The sequence below is a fragment of the Bufo gargarizans genome, chromosome 9, assembly GCF_014858855.1.
Source record: "Bufo gargarizans isolate SCDJY-AF-19 chromosome 9, ASM1485885v1, whole genome shotgun sequence".
Classification (NCBI taxonomy): Eukaryota; Metazoa; Chordata; class Amphibia; order Anura; family Bufonidae; genus Bufo; species Bufo gargarizans.
In genome coordinates, this window is record NC_058088.1 from 22,926,932 (window position 1) to 22,944,422 (window position 17,491).

At 44.5% G+C, this 17,491-nt stretch overlaps 1 long non-coding RNA gene across 1 annotated transcript; it reads left to right on the forward strand.

Moving 5' to 3' along the window:
• Window positions 1-2,132: 2,132 nt before the first annotated feature.
• On the forward strand, window positions 2,133-3,787 carry LOC122946026. The gene is made up of 3 exons (XR_006391201.1): window positions 2,133-2,523; window positions 3,074-3,178; window positions 3,625-3,787. It is a non-coding gene; the product is annotated as an uncharacterized LOC122946026 (long non-coding RNA).
• The last annotated feature ends 13,704 nt before the right edge of the window (window positions 3,788-17,491 follow it).

Sequence of the window (17,491 nt, forward strand, 5' to 3'; positions counted from 1 at the left end):
ATCACCATGCAATGAAGATACAGAACCACCGTGCAATGAAGATACAGAACCACCGTGCAATGAAGATACAGATCCACCATGCAATGAAGATACAGATCCACCATGCCATCCAGACATAGAACCACCATGCCATCCAGATACAGAACCACCGTGCCATCCAGATACAGAACCACCGTGCCATCCAGATACAGAACCACCGTGCCATCCAGATAAAGAACCACCATGCAATGAAGATTCCGAACCACCATGCCATCCAGATACAGAACCACCGTGCAATGCAGATAAAGTACCACCATGCCATCCAGACATAGAACCAATGTGCCATCCAGATACATCGCCACCGTGCCAACCAGATAAAGAACCAGTGTGCAATGAAGTTATAGAACCACCATTCCAAAACCACCATGTGAAAACACCCCACTGCAATACTGAGACCTCAAAAAACATCCTGACAGAAGAGGAAAAAGCCATCCTGAGGAGTAAAGGCCGGGACGGATACCTTGATGATGAGATAATCAGAAAGGCACAGGAACTTCTTAAAGGGCAGTTTAGTAGCTTTGACGGCCTGCAGCCCTCTGCCGTGCTCCTCTTTCCAGATTTCCGTGTTCAAGGAGAAGCGGTCCAGATCCATTATGACGCGGAAAGAAAGCACTGGGTGACATCGTGCTACAAGGAAGGCCACATCATGCTAGCCGACAGTATGAAGCCTAAGAGGATATCTGCCACCATCTGTCAGCAAATTTCTAACCTCTATGGCCAGGTGGTAAAAAGACCATTGAATAAATTGAAATTACTTGATGTTGACCAGCAAAACAATGGATATGACTGCGGGGTTTTTGCAGTGGCGAACGCCTACGAATTTCTGGCCGGAAATGGAAATGTTATGAAGCGATATCAGCACGATAAAATGAGAGAGCATCTTCTGTTGTGCTTTGAAAAGGGTGAGATTTCTGCGTTCCCATCCAAAGTCTGAAGGCAACAAGGCGACAAGGTATTCCTCATCTGAGATATTGACGGTAATGTGCACCCCTGATGTCAGCGCTCAAGAGAGACAGCGAGCCTGATGAGTAGAGCTGTGATCATTCCAGACGGTGAGGACTCCGACTAAAGAGAGGACAACCCTCTCCAGACATAGACTTACAACCAGGATTTTACTATTGATTTATAAGGACCAAATTCCCCAGAAGTTCATATGAAATGGACACCGACTGAGGAGGGGAAGATACAAGACATGCAGATGGGCGTCACATGACCCTGCAAGGTGACAGGCGCCTATCGTGACCGACCAAGACTCCCTGGACTCGGACTCATAACCAATCTACAAGCATCGGGCTACATGCTCCATAAGGTAAGAATACTAGACATTTCACTACCTCATGAAAACATATGTGACTTTCTGAACCATTTTGGTTTTCACTATGTCTGCTTGTGCAGCGAGGATGGGAGTGGTAGTGGTCCTAAAAAGTTGTGTCACCGTACAATCCCTCAGGCAGTTGCCCTCTGGGGTTTGGTGCAGTGAAAAGGTGATGTGAAGGAATCAGGTAGATAGAGAACATCAAACGTTTACTATACTGAGTGCAAAGGACATGCAGCTGTCATCTGTATAAGGTGAAACGTCTCTATCCCCAGATAATGCGGTATGGTGGCAGACAATAGCACTCTAGGGTAGTCCTTCTATCTCTCTCCTGTTCTCTGTTTGCTATGGTTACCCTCTGGCACCTGTGGCTGTAGGTATCTAGTTTATAAATACAGGCTTTTGGGTTTGCCTGAGCTGTGCTAATATGTTCTCCCTCACCTGCAGCAGGACCTGTGAAGCTATAGTTGCTGGTCACGCCGCTGACTGTAGTCTTATTACTGTAGCTCTGAAGAATATCCACAGTCTCAGACCTTCTGTCTGCCTGGAGTAATGTTCCTCACAGTTGAGCTGACTCCAAGATCCGTGGAGCGGGAGCTGATGGTCGTGCTTCCTCACTACTCACTAGCCTAGCTAGCTCTGCCCCCTCCTGGCAGGAAGTCGGACCAGCTCACTGCTACCAAGAGGAGGAGGAATGGGATGGGAAGTCTTGAGCTTGAAAGTGCTGAAACAAGACTGGGCTTTGTTGTTGGAGTCAGTAATTATACTTTTCTAACCCCCACCTTCCTTCCCTCGTATGTTGTAGGGTGATATGTAAGATGGCCGCGCTCATGACACACAGTGAGCCTGATGATGGGAACGGGGCTACTGGCACACTGTAGCAAAATACAGCTGTGATCAGTCAAGAAGTGACCCAGAAAATTGGACGTCCACCTAAAGAGAGGACAATTCCTCTCCAGAAAAAGATCTACAACCAGGACTTTACTATTAATTTATGAGGACAAATTCTCCAGAAGTTCGGCTGAACTGGACGCCGCTTGAAGAGGGGAACAAACGGAATAGTCAGATGGGCGTCACATGACCCTGTAAGGAGAGAGGCGCCTATTGTGACCGCCAAGAGGACCCCTCTGATGGATGGTCTAGAAGATCCGGACTGAACACAACCAAAGGTGAGGACACTGGACGTAGTACTGCATTACTACTACATTGCTATTTTGCTTTTCAATACCACTGCATTCTCAAGATCTCTGCTTGCTGTTAGGGGCATAACTAGAAATGTCTGGGCCCCATCGCAAATTTTTAAATGCTCCTCCCCCATCTCCAACAACTTCCTGCCACCTCCCTGTCTGCATCTAGACAAGACCACGCACATTCACTGTACAATCCCCCACCCACTTCATCATGTAAAAAATATGAAAATAAAATTATTTATATCGCTAGAGGAGTCAGGGCTCTACTGTATAGCATGCTGCCGGGGTCCTGTGTGCCCCCTTACTGGACTTATGTCTATTTAGTGCCACTCAAGTAGTGCTGCCTTCTTTAGTGTCCCTTACAGTAGTGCTGCCCCTTCTAGTGCACCTCTGTAGTTTTTTTATTTCCTTCCAAGTCAATGACAGCAAGCAGAGATCTTGAAAGTGCTACAACAAGGCTGTGCTTTGCCGTTGCAGTAATGATACTGTATACCGTATCTCTCACCCCCTCGTCTTCCTTCCCTCGTAGGTTGTAGGGTGAGATGTAAGACGGCTGCGCTCACCTGCAGCAGGATATATATGTGCTGTATACCTGAGGAGACGGTCACAGGATATAGGAAGACCCCAGAACAAGGTCAGTTGTCTCCATTACTTCGCTGATGACCCCTGATGTTCCTCATGTGTGTTCTCCAGGAACATGTGTATTTCAGTCGGTAGATGAGGGGTGTAAGATAACTCAGTGACACTGACACCTCTCTTAGATGACGGCTGTATTGTGACTCCACAGCGCGGTAATAGGGCGGCCATAGAAGTGCATGAGGTCGCCTCCGTACACATGCGGCTTCATATAGACGATTAATATGGAATCCAACAGACAAACTAGTGAGCCTGGTTCCATCAGACGCTGTGCGCACAGAGGTCATAGGGGAGAACCTCTCTGTATAGGTGATGCCACGTGGCGCCTGGACGGCAGCCCCCGGAGGCTGAGCAGCTCTGGAAGTGGGTGACAGTAGAGGAAATCTCTCCGTCAGTAAATAGGAATTTCTCGTCAGTAAATATGTTTTCTCCTTTGTTTTCCAGCCTGCTGGACCTGAAAGCTGCAATCAGACCGCAGAGATGTCTCCGCTCGCTGCGCTCCAGGCACTACGATGCAGCAGTCTCTCTCCGCAGGAACCTCAGGAGAACGGGGATGACCGGCGCCTCCGAGAAGCCATAAAACTCCCACTTTCCTTTGCTTTTATTAAAAAACAGGAGCGCGCAGCTTCCACATTGAAATAAAACAGTGGTCACCTCCGCTTACGTGTTTTTCAGGGTGTAAGTGTTAATTACCGTATACTCAGAGCAGAGGGAATACTATACCGCACGAGGTGCGTTCATCCCGTAATACCACTAAATAGCGGCATAATCAGCACATTGTGGGAGATTTATCAGAACGGGTGCAAAGGAAACCTGGTTTAGTTGCCATAGAAACCAATCCGATTCCACCTTTCATTATCTAAAGGAGCTCTGCAAGATGAAAGGTGTAATCTGATTGGTTGCTACGAGCACTAAGCCAGTTTTACTTTTCTCCAGTTTTGATAAATCTCCCCGATGTGTTATTTTCTTGTATTCTGAAAGCTGGAGGGCGCCTAGTGGAAAATGTACATCCCTGACATAAAGCACCGAGCATCATCCGGAAAGAGCACAGGCAGAGATTTACTAATAATGATCTTAAAGGGGCGCTCTGGTATTTGGCAAACCCTTTAATTTGTTGATATTCTCTACTGAATGTAGTGACACAGACTGGCCACTGGGTGTCACTATTGCCCTTGTTATTTTCCTGAGCCCCTGACTTCTCCTCTGCTCCTCACAATGTGGCTGCTCCTATAAGGGTCCATTGAGGGGTTTTTTTTACAGAAAAGAGAAGGGGGCATTATTATTACTGGGGTTTACTAATTGGGGAATTGCTATTACTGATGGCACTAATGGGAGCATTACTATTATTGGGGGGCACTAATGGGAGCATTACTATTATTGGGGGGCACTAATGGGGACATTACTATTATTGGGGGGCACTACTATTACTGGGGGCACTAGGTTATTTGCCCTGCAATCTGAAACTCTCCCCCGCTCACACCAGGTCTAAAAAACGTTTAGGCTACATGCACACGACTAAGTAACGTACGTCACACGGCCATTTTTAGCACCAGTGAAAGTCTATGGGGCTATTCACATGGCTGTTCTTTTAACGGCCAGTGAATAGCGTCCGTCCAAAAATAGGACATGTCCTATTTTTGGCCATTTTCACGGCCGGACAGACCCTATTGAAATCAATGGGACAATTTTTAACGGCCGGTTGACAGGAGTGTATCTGTTTCCTGAGGCGATGTGAGGTATTTCAACAACAACTTTATTCAGACACAAACAATATAACAAAGGTTTTAAACTGTCATATCTATATAGCCTACAGGTGGCAGTAAACATGTTAACATGTATAACTCCTAACATCCTCCCTTTCTTGTGAAATCCAGTAATATATAACATAAGATGATTGGATACCACAATACATTCCAAAGGTGACAATGTTTTTTATAATGTATCTAGCATACAAAATCCTTATATCTTGTTGGTGTTCTAATAACCCTAGTTCTAGTACGTCTTGGTGCGGCAGGAGCTTCACATTGTTGCATAAGATCATCCATCCCTGTTTCTTTGGGAGTTGTCTCATCTGGAGATCTACCTGGTGTAATCTCTTCACTTATTTCAATGTCAGATTTGTCATCCGCAGTCCTCAGAAACTTCCTGTTCCTTCTGTACAACTGTCCGTTTGCTTCCACTTTATAAGATCGTGGAGCAACTTTCTCCAAACAAATACCTTGTCGCCAAATTTCATCTGTTGACGACGGCGGTGGTTGTATTCGCACTGGCTGACCAATGCTTAGTTCGGGAAGTTCCTTGGCTCCTTTATCATAATATGCCTTCGCTTTTTTGCGTCTTTCGGTTAGGTTCTCGACCACTCCTTTTATAACCTTTGGAAACAGCAGTTTCTGAGCAGTCGGAAGTAAAGTCCAGGTCTATCTTGACATTAGCCGTTGTAAAGGACTACTGCTGGTGCCTCCTGATGGGGTATTTCTCCAGTCAAGAACCGCTTTCCAGATATCCTTGTCATCTCGTTTAGCTTTCTTTATGAGTGTTTTTGCTATTTTTACAGTAGCTTCAGCTTTACCGTTGGACTGACTGTTATATGGGGAGGATGTAAGATGTTCAAATTCCCACTCTCTACAAAATCGTGCAAACTCTGAGCTGACAAACTGTGGTCCGTTATCTGTAATTACAGAATCAGGGATTCCATGTCTGCTAAAATGTGCTTTGCAACAATCTATAATTGTTTTAGAGGTGGTATCAGAAACTAAATCAATTTCCCAGAAATCTGAATAATAATCAACAATTATTAAGTAATCTTGTCCTGTTAAGGAAAATAAGTCCATGCCTAGTTTGCGCCAGGGTAGATGGGCAATTTGTGAGTCATCAGAGGTTCTTTTGTTTGTTTACGCATATACTCATTGCAAGTATTACAGTTCTTTATTGCCTCTATAATCTCTGGGCCCACGTGTGGCCAAAAGATGACATCCTTGGCCTTGCGAAGGCATGCTTCTATTCCTAAGTGGCTAGAATGAGACCTCGCTATCATTTCTGGGCGCATGTTTTTTGGTATGATGACTCTGTGTCCTTTATACAGAATTCCATTTTGTATGCTTATCTCATCTCTAAAGCCCCAGTAGTCCCTGATACAAATCGGTATTTTTTCTTTCTGGTCTGGCCATCCTGTAAGAAGAGTAGTTTTTAACCCCTTCAAGACCAAGCTAGTTTTCACCATAAGGACCAAGCCACATTTTGCAAATCTGACATGTTTCACTTTATGTGGTAATAACTCTGGAACGCTTTTACTTATATAAGCGATTCTGAGACTGTTTTCTCGTGACATATTGCACTTCATGTTAGTGGTAAATTTGAGTCAATATGTTTCACCTTTATTTATAAAAAAAGCCAAAATTTACAGAAAATTTGGAAAAATTCACAATTTTCTAAATTTGAATTTCTCTGGTTATCTGACAGACAGTGGTAACTTACAAAATAGTTACTACTTTACTTTTACCATATGTCTACTTCATGTTTGCATCATTTTGTAAATGCCATTTTATTTTTTGGGGATGTTAGAAGGCTTAGAGCAGGCATGTCCAAACTGCGGCCCTCCAGCTGTTGCAAAACTACAACTCCCAGCATGCCTGGGAAGCTTACAGCTATTAGGGCATGCTGGGAGTTGTAGTTTTGCAACAGCTGGAGGGACGCAGTTTGGACATGTCTGGCAAGCGTTTAGAAGCAAATTTTAACATTTTTCAGAACATTTCCAAAACCCACTTTTTAAGGACCAGTTCATGTCTGAAGTCACTTTGTGAGACTTATATAATAGAAACCACCCAAAAATGACCCCATTTTAGAAACTACACCCCTCAATGTATTCAAAACTAATTTTACAAACGTTGTTAACCCTTTAAGTGTTCCACCAGAATTAATGGAAAATGGAGGTGAATTTTTAAAATGTCACTTTTTTTTTGCAGATTTGTAACTTTAGATCCATTTATCCTGCAATTCAGCATGGGTTAACAGCAAAATAAACCTTAATATTTGTTACCCTGATTCTTAAGTTTACAGAAACACCCCATATGTGGTTGTAAAGTGCTGTATGAGCACACAGCAGGGCTCAGAATGAGAGGAACACTGTGTGGCTTTTGGAAGGCAGATTTAGCTGGAATAATTTTCAGGCACCATGTCGCATTTGAAGACACTCTGAGGCACCCCAACAGTTAAAAAACACCAAAAGTGACCCCATTATGGAAAATACACCCCCTAAGGAATTTTTCATGGGGTGCACTGAGCACTTTGGCCCAATAGCCGTTTCATAGAATTTAGAAAGACTTGGCAGTGAAAATGAAAAATTTCATATTTTACAAGAATATCTCGCTTTAGGCCCAGATTTGTCATTTTAACAAGGGGTATCAGAAGAAAATGCACCCCATAATCTGTTACCCATTTTCTCCTGAATACATCAACACCCCATATGTGGTTGTAAAGTGCTGTATGAGCACACAGCAGGGCTCAGAATGGGAGGAACACCGTGTGGCTTTTGGAAGGCAGATTTCACTGGAATAATTTTCAGGCACCATGTCGCATTTGAAGACACTCACCCCAACAGTGAAAACCGCAAAATCGATGCTCTAGGGGTGCCAGAACATAAAAAGAAATTGAAGAATTGCCTCATTTAATAAAATTACACCTTTCAATGTATTCATCTAGGGGTATAATGGGAGTTTTTAAGGTTTTTATTTTATTTTTAATTTTTTTGGGGGAGCTATTATTGGATTGCCAAATGGAAAAATGCTCAACTGAAAATGTCTTGCCATGGATTAATTAAGAAATTAGTGAAATGGACTTAAGGGATATCAGTTGAGGTGTGATAAACTTGAAAGCACTCTCCAATGCAGAGGCACGGTTTAGAGGGGCAGGTCTGACAGTAGTGAGTGGTGCCTTTTCTAATCCCTTTAACCGAGCAAACTCGACACCTTTTTTGGGGTCGCCATTTTTTTCTGTGGGGGGAAGTACTCCAGGGAAATGCTGCCCACGTATTATTCTTGATACCCCAGAAGCACTGCTGGATGAAAAACTGGCCTCTCCTTCCTGAACGCCAAAAATCCATTTTTTTATTATTTTTTCCTGAAATTCCAAGAAGGTCCCCCCATGACCAGCTGTTCTGTGGATGACAAAGGCATTATATAGTGACACTTGGGTTAGGTACACAGCTAATTTTTTGTACCACACCTTAGATTTTCTTAAGGCACTGTAGGGCTGTAGTACCTGGTCTGAAAGATCCACTCCACCCATGAACTTGTTGTAATCCTGGATACACACAGGCTTGATGTTCTGCTCTGTGGTTCCTCGGACTGGGACTGGGGTGGACTGATCTGCATGGAGGGTATTCAACACAAGAACATCCCGTTTGTCCTTGTATTTTAGCAGCATCAAATTTTCTGAGCAAACAGCCCTGCTTTCCCCTCGACGCACTGTCTGATCTATAAAGGATTTAGGGAGCCCTTTTTGATTTCTTCTAATTGTGCCACATGTGCCTATGCCTCTGGCAGCAAGGAACTCCAGGAGAGGGACACTATTGTAAAAGTTGTCCAAATACAGATGGTATCCGTGGTCCAGCAGGGGGTGGACTAAATCCCATACTACCTTCCCACTTATACCCAGAACCGGGGGACAATCTGGTGGCTCAATTTTGGAATCTTTTCCCTCGTAAATACGAAAGCGCAGTGTATACCTGGATACACTTTCACAGGCCTTATACAACTTCACACCATACCTAGCCCTTTTATTGGGCAGGTACTGGCGGAAATGTAATCGGCCTTTGAAGTGGAACAATGATTCATCCACTGAGAGACATTTTTGGGGGGTATATACTTGAGCAAATTTGGAATTGTAGTGGTCAACCACTGGCCTAATTTTAAAGAGTCTGTCATAACTGGGGTTGCTTGGGGGTTGGCATTAATTATTATTGCTGAAGTGTAGGAATCTTAGAAGAGCTTCGAAACGGGCCCGGGGCATGGCAAGACTGTGAAGAGGGGTGTGATATAAAATATCTTTGTTCCAATACGAATGTATTGTTGTTTTTTTTATAATGCCCATGCTTAGGAGAAGTCCCCAAAACCTTTGCATTTCAGTTGTGTTAGTAGGGGTCCATTTGTGGGGCCTTGAGAGATAACTGTCTGGATGGGAGGCAATAAATTGCTCTGCATATATATTTGTTTGTTCCACCATCAAGTTAATTAGGTCATCAGTGAAGAATAATTGGAAAAAATTAATTTCACTGAAACCTGTTGTATCTACATTGATGCCTGGAGTGGCTGTAAATTCAGGCACCTGGGGCACATAGTTATCTGCAGGGATCTATGAAGAGTCACTTGTACGGGGCTGCGACTGCGCACTACCCCTAGGATACCTACGAGGGGGTTCATCATTAGATGAATCATCTGAGGAAGATGAAACTAAAAATGTCACTTCATCTCCACTGTTGGAGTCAGTGTCCTCAAAAAGTACGGCATATGCCTCTTCGGCAGTGAAAAGCCGTTTAGTCATTTTAAACTGTAAACTAACGTAGATTTTTTTTGTCTTTTTTTTATATATAAAAAAAAAAAAAATAGAACAGTAGACTAAAATACTGTATATCCTTTAGGATAGGATAAAAACTCCCCGAGTCACTTGGAAATTATTGACAGGTGTCACAGGTAGCACAGATGGCTGGCGATGAGCCAGGGGTCTAGTATGGGACACAGAGTAGTGCCAATATCCTTACTGGGGCAGAAAAGGGGTTAATTAATGTATTATTTTACAGTATTAGGTGGCACAAAGCCACATGGGGCATAAGAGACTTATATTTTACAGAATAGTGCCACTCAAGCACAGGACACGAGTGTATACACACAGGAGGATGGCACACCTATTGACGGTTATTATTTTTTATTTTTTGATGTAACTTGGGAGTGTGTGACAGGTGACTTGACGGACAGACAGGCTAGTGTGACAGGTGTCTTTATTGAATGGACAAACTGGAGTCACAGGTGTCTTGATGGATGGACAGACTGGACTGACAGGTGTCTTGATGGGCGGACAGGCTGGAGTGACACGTGTCTTTATTGAACGGACAAACTTTAGTGACAGGTGTCTTGATTGACGGACAGGCTGGAGTGACAGGTGTCTTGACGGGCAGACAGTTGTCTTAACAGACGGACAGGCTGGAGTGACAGTTGTCTTAACGGACGGACAGGCTGGAGTGACAGGTGTCTTGATAGGCAGACAGTTGTCTTAACGGACGGACAGGCTGGAGTGACAGGTGTCTTGATGGACGGACAGGCTGGAGTGACAGGTGTCTTGACGGGCAGACAGTTGTCTTAACGGACGGACAGTAGTGACAGGTGTCTGGATGAGGTGATGAGGAGATGACTGGACAGGACTAATCCCACTGACTGGGGCAAATCGGTACTGAAGGGGTTAATTAGGGGTTAATTATGTACGAAGCAGGGGATGAGGCACAGAACTGACTACAGATGACGGTTGAAAGGCTGTTGATGAGGCACAGAACTGATCTGTGTCACTGACTGGGGCACAGAAGCAGCTTTTCGGCACTAAAGGGGTTAATGTGATCTGGTAGTTATTAATCTACAGCAGCTTTTCACACTCTCTCCTTCTCTGATCGCTTCCCTGACAGGAATTGGGACGATCAGAGAAGGAGAAGCACACAGTCCCTCCCTAACCCCCCTTACCTGCCCCGATGCGCTGTGATTGGTCCCTCTGCAGTATTGGACCAATCTCAGCGATCGCGGGCGGGTCAGAGCTCCGATGCTGTTCCCGCCGGCTTCTCTGGTTGCCTAGCAACCCCAGCACACCGGCTTCACTGAACCTTCAGCAGCGCTTCGCTCCCTGCGCTGACAGTGAAAGCCGATCACGTACATGCACGTGGGGATGCGGTGAGGCACCACATTCCCTCACGTACATGTACGTGATGTTGCGTGAAGGGGTTAATGCTTGCAAGACTTCATCTTGTTCTGTGAACTTCTGAATTTGTTGTAGGCGCAAATCAGGCACTCTTAGGCTACTTTTACACTAGCGTTCGTCGGTCCGCTCGTGAGCTCCGTTTGAAGGAGCTCACGAGCGGACCCGAACGCAGCCGTCCAGCCCTGATGCAGTCTGAATGGAGCGGATCCGCTCAGACTGCATCAGTCTGGCGGCGTTCAGCCTCCGCTCCGCTCGCCTCCGCACGGACAGGCGGACAGCTGAACGCTGCTTGCAGCGTTCGGGTGTCCGCCTGGCCGTGCGGAGGCGTGCGGATCCGTTCAGACTTACAATGTAAGTCAATGGGAACGGATCCGGTTGAAGATGTCACCAATTGACTCAATCTTCAAGCGGATCCGTCCCCCATTGACTTTACATTGAAAGTCTGAACGGATCCGCGCAGGCTACTTGCGCACTTGCGAATTTTTTTAAAGTTATTAATGCAGACGGATCCGTACTGAACGGAGCCTCCGTCTGCATTAATATGAGCGGATCCGTTCAGAACGGATCCGCCCGAACGCTAGTGTGAAAGTAGCCTTAGATATTCTGCAAAGTTTATCTCTTCCAGTTCCTTAGAAAATGCATCCTCTGATTGCATCAAGAAAACCTCACAATCTGGGGTGTCCTTGTCCATTGTTTTGTGAGGTAATGCTGCTCTTGATAAGAAGTCTGCAATATACATTTCTGATCCTTTTTTGTAAACCACATTCAGGTTGTATTTTTGCACCTGTAGCATCATGCGCTGTAGACGTTTTGGTGCTACTAGGAGAGGTTTTTTAAAAAATGCTCTCTAGTGGCTTATGATCAGTCTCAATGTTAATAATATTTTTTCCATGTAAGTACTGATTAAACTTCTGGCAGGCATATACAATGGCAAGACATTCCTTTTCAATCTGGGCATATCTTTGTTCTGTTGAAGACAGTGTACGTGATGCAAACGTCACTGGCTGACCTCCTTGCAAAAGTGTTGCTCCAAGACCTTTCTCACTGGCATCACATTGGACTGTTACTTCTTCATTGACATTGTAGTATCTCAAAACTGGATGTTTAGTAACAATATCTTTTGTTTGCTTGAGGGCTTCATCATGGCTGGATTGCCAGGCCCACAAGCTGTCTTTGTCTGTCAGTCTGCGTAGTGGTTCACTTACATCCGAAAGATGTGGTAAGAATTTTGAAAGGTAGTTTACAAACCCTAGTAGTCTCTGAACTGCTTGTACATTGTCAGGCTTTGGTACCTCTAAAATTGCTCTGACTTTTTCTGGATCAGGACGCAGGCCTTCTGCTGTGAGTAAATGTCCCATGTATGGTACCGAAGATAGCCTCAATCTCAGCTTCTTTTTTATTGAATTTTAGGTTCAGCTTTCGTGCTCTCTCTAAGAGTCCAATCAGATTCTTGTCATGATCCTTTGTGGCCTCCTCTGTAGTGTCACCACAGCCATACACCAATATATCATCTGCAATAACTTCCACTCTGGGCAGGTCTTCTACTGCTTCATGTTGTCTACGTTGATATTCCTCTGGTGCAGTAGCAATCCCAAAAGGCATGCGTAGCCATCGGTAATGCCCAAAGGGAGTCCAGAATGTAGTGAGATAACTGCTTTTAGTGTCCAGTTTTACTTGCCAGAAGCCATCCTTAGCATCCAAGACAGATAATACTTTTGCATTTATTAAACTTGGCAGGATTTCCTCTATAGTGGGCATTGGATAATGTGAGCGTTTTAGTGCTTTATTTAAGTCTTTGGGATCAATGCATATTCGTAGCTTGCCTGGTTTCTTAACAGCAACTACTTATCCATGTTGTAGGTTCTATGACCTTTTTTATCACTCCCAGTGTCTCTAATCTCTCTATTTTCGCCTTTAAGTCTGCTTTAAGTGAAGCCGGCACTCTACGTGGTTGGTGTTGAACAGGAGGTATTGCTTCATCTATTTCTAGGTGATACTCTCCAGGTAGACACCCTAGTCCTTTGAAAATGTTGTGATCATTTCATAAGAAAAGGGTGAAGTTGTAGTTGTTTGCTGGTCATCATGTAATAATACATTATGTTCTACATTCAGGGTAAGGAGGCCCATTATCTGACATGTTTCTGCTGAGAGAAGTGGTTTGTGTTTACCTTGGACAACTTGGAATTGCAGTGTATATGTTTTATCTTTATATGTACAATTTAGATGACATTGGCCCATAGGTATCATATAGGTATCATTGTACCATTTTAATTTGCCATTTTTCCGTTTTGAAGGGACATGAAAAACTGATCCAAAACTGATGCAAAACGGACATTAAAAACTGACAGTGTGTCAGTTTTTAACAGACTTTTTTTTCACTGTCATGTTCATGTAGCCTTATTGTACTGCAAGATCAGCTCGGTGGCTCAGTGGTTAGCACTGATGCCTTGCAGCTCTGGGGTCCGACCAAGGACACATCTGCATGGAGTTTGGATGTTCTCCCCGTGTTTGTGTGGGTTTTCTCCAAGTTCTCCGGTTTTCGTCCCACACTCCACAGACAGACTAATAGGGACCTTAGATTGTGAGCCCCATTGGGGACATTTGGATGCTAATGTCTGTAAAGTGTGGCAAAATATAGAAGTGCATACATTTTTTTACAAAAAATAAGCGGCCCAAATTCATTCAACCCTTTAAATCAGACTGTTTTCTGCCAACTTTGATGCCTATGGGTGTTCCGACCCACAAAAAATATGTAAAATACAAATGTGACTACGAAAAAAACAACCTCAGCTGTGGCAGGCACAGCACTATGAAGTGCCTTTTGCGCCGTGGGATTAGAATAATTTTTATATCTCTGACTTTTAGTCTAACCAGACTGTCTGTTACTCTGTAATTCCTCTAGCAACGTTCTATGGAAACAGTAGGTTTAAAGAGCACTAAATGCTTGAAATAACTTCCTTATTAATTTCAACCTTTCTTCATATATAACACTGCCGCCTCCGCAGCAGATAGTCCATGTACATAACACGTGTTGAAAAGATATCACAAAATGGCGGTATGCATAAGATGGTGATTCAACTGTTCAATCTTGTCATTCAACATAAAATGGTGGATATATTTCTCTCCTCAGTATCTGTACTCTCACTTTAAGTTATTTAAGCACTTTATGATCTCTCTGAGAGGTATATCTGAGGTCTAACTAATAGTTCTGCTTGCTCAACTTGGTTTGCAGTTTGCAGATCTGGTACGAGCAGTTTGCAGTTTGTATGCAATTTGTATGGAATCTGGTTTGTATGCTTGCAAATTGTATTTGCAATTTGTACTTGGTGGAACTGTAAGTAAACACACATATAACTGGTTCAGTATACAGTTCTAATCACTATACTAACAGTAGGAACATTATATAACTGTTTTAAATACCTATTTTGGCCTCTTATTTCCATAAAACTGGACTGGAACTGTGTGTCTGTTCAGCTCCTCTCTCTGGTGAGTAATGATTCCAGCTTGGGGAATTCCCTACACAGGCTGTGTGTGAGGCTGGCTGTGATTGGTGAAAACTCTTGCTGTGTGAGAAGCTGGCTGTGATTGGTCTAGACCTCTGCCCAGCAACAACAGATTAACACTATGCTTTCTGTTGTTTCTGCTGCGTCACTGAGCTTACCTTACATTACATAATGAATCTTAAAGGCATATTATATTTTTCTGCTTCTGTGAACACAATATATATTTAACAGTTATATGACATCCAAACATAAAGTCACAGTAAATAACTCTGCTTTTGTCTTTAACACATAAACATAGGAACTGTATTAAAGGGAACCTGTCACCAGTTTTATGTGGTCCAAACTAAGGGCAACATAAATAAGTGACTGATTCTCTTAGCAAAATGCTGGGTCACTTTATTTTATTGACCCAGTCAATCTGCCAACATCTTGTATTGAAAAGCTCCAGCTCATAATGATGAGTCCTGAATATTCATGAGCTCCTGACTCTCCCTGCCTACCTGCTGCTGATTGACAGTTTTTTTTCCATATGAATCAGCAGCAGGTGGGCAGGGGAGTGGCTATACTTCTGAATTAAAAGAACGCTGGACTCACTGACGTCACGCTGGACTCAAATCAGCTCATTAGCATGCGGCATGTGGCATCTTCGTGTGTATATTATGAGGTAACCATCTGTCACATCAGTAAATGAATACATCTAAGGTACTTTTTAGTAGTTAATTGTAGGATTTTACTAGTTTATGATGTAAAGTCATGATTTTATGAAAGACACGGAGGCGAGTATTGCTTAACTCTTTCTTTACTGGAAAAAACAGCAGCAAAGAAGACAATCAGAAAAACATTTCTCCAATGAGAATATAAGTCCCTCCACCTTAGTCCCACATAAAGGGACCTCCTTCATATCTCCACTTCCTCTTTCTTTGGTAACGGAACTGCAAACCGAAACTGGAAACGCCAAGAATCAAGAAGAAACCCCGGCGTGACTTCAAACGATGTCGAAAACGGAACAATCCCCAACCGAACTCCTGGTAGGACGCGACAACACTTGGGGAACATCCTTTACAGACTGCTGGGACCTGGAATCAACCTGGGAAGAAAAAATAAATATAAATAGCAAGGAGCCGAGGATGAACTCCAAATAGTCGTACTGATACAGTAAAAAACAAGGTTAACGTAAAAGTCAACAATCCCCATAGTATAAAGAAAATAGCACACATTTACAATAGGGAGGGTGAAACAGCGGGTGGGACAATACTCGCCTCCGTGTCTTTCATAAAATCATGACTTTACGTCATAAACTAGTAAAATCCTACAATTTTATATCAAGACACGGAGGCTCATATTGCTAGTTCAAAGCCGACTCACAATAGAAGAAAACACGTGCGGATCCGGTCTGAAATATAATTCCCTGAAAGTAGAAGCCCGAGACCAGTCTGCCAGTCTCGTGACGTCCTCCAACTTATCCCCTGACATGGCCAGGGAAGTGGCCGAGGCACCTCGAACTGAATGAGCTGTGAAGATGGAGGTGTCAATGCCAGACAGGGATAAGATCCATTTCACCCAACGCGATAAGGTGACACTGGTGACCGGAAGGTGAGGCCGGCGGAACGAAATAAACAATTGCGAATGAGATGAAGTCCGCAGAGGCGAAGTCCAAGCCTCGTATTCCTTAAGGCATGCAACCGGACAAAGGACTAAAGACTCCGGAAAAGCCGGATAATCCACTGACCTAATACCGGTTTTAGTGCAACGTGAGATATTAAAGGTGACGCCCCCCGGGGTGAACGAGTGAGCGTCGTAGTCCAACGCCCGCACGTCCGACACCCTTTTACAGGAGACGAGACAAAATAGAGTAACTAACTTGGCCGACAGCTGGCGCAGAGAGAGTTCCGGATTGACCGGCCAAGCCGACAGAAAAGATAAAACTGTAGAAACTTCCCAAGAACTCGAAAAACGCGGACGGGGAGGACGGGTAAGACGAGATCCTCTAAGCAAGCGACAAACGAGGGGATGACGCCCAGCCGGACAGCCCTCAAACCCCCTATGGCCGGACGAAATAGCAGACCTAAAAACATTAATGGTACGATAAGCCTTACCGTCTCTGTACAAGGAAGAAAGAAAAAGGATAATATTATTTACTAAAGCCGTAACGGGATCCAGGTCCCTAAGCAGGCACCAATCAGACCATGACTGCCATGCAGACTTGTAGGCTCTTCTGGTCCCGGGGGCCCTAGCGCTCTCCAGTAGGAATCTAGCCGTCTCCGAAACATCTGAGGGTAAACTGGGATTCCCGAAATCCTGCAAGCCAGCAGGCGTAAAGAGTCGGAGACTACTAGGGGGTGCGGTTGACCCAATGGCCCCTGCAACAGAGTCGCCGATTGAGGCAACAACAGGGGCCTGTCCACTCCAGGAGTTGCGGGAACCAAGATTGAGTGCTCCAAAATGGGATCAGCAAGACCAGGTCCGCCGACTGGTGACGCACCATGGCCAGCACCCGTGGAGTCAGGGAGAAAGGTGGAAAAGCATACATCAGGCTCCCCGACCACTGTTGCAGGAACGCATCCACCGCTTCCGCGGACGGGTCCGGCCTCCAACCGAAGTATCTGGGCAGCTGGGCGTTCCCCCGAGAAGCAAAAAGGTTGATGGAGAACGGACCCCAGAGGAATAACAACGAGGCGAAGGCCTTCTCGTCCAATCTCCAATCGCTGGAATCGGACATGAAGCGAGAACTCCAATCGGCCCGAGTATTGTGGAGCCCTGGCAGATATTTCGCTACCACCGACACGTTGTTGGAAAGGCAGAAATCCCAGAACTCCTTGGCCAGATGTGTTAACATCCTGGATCGGGTACCCCCC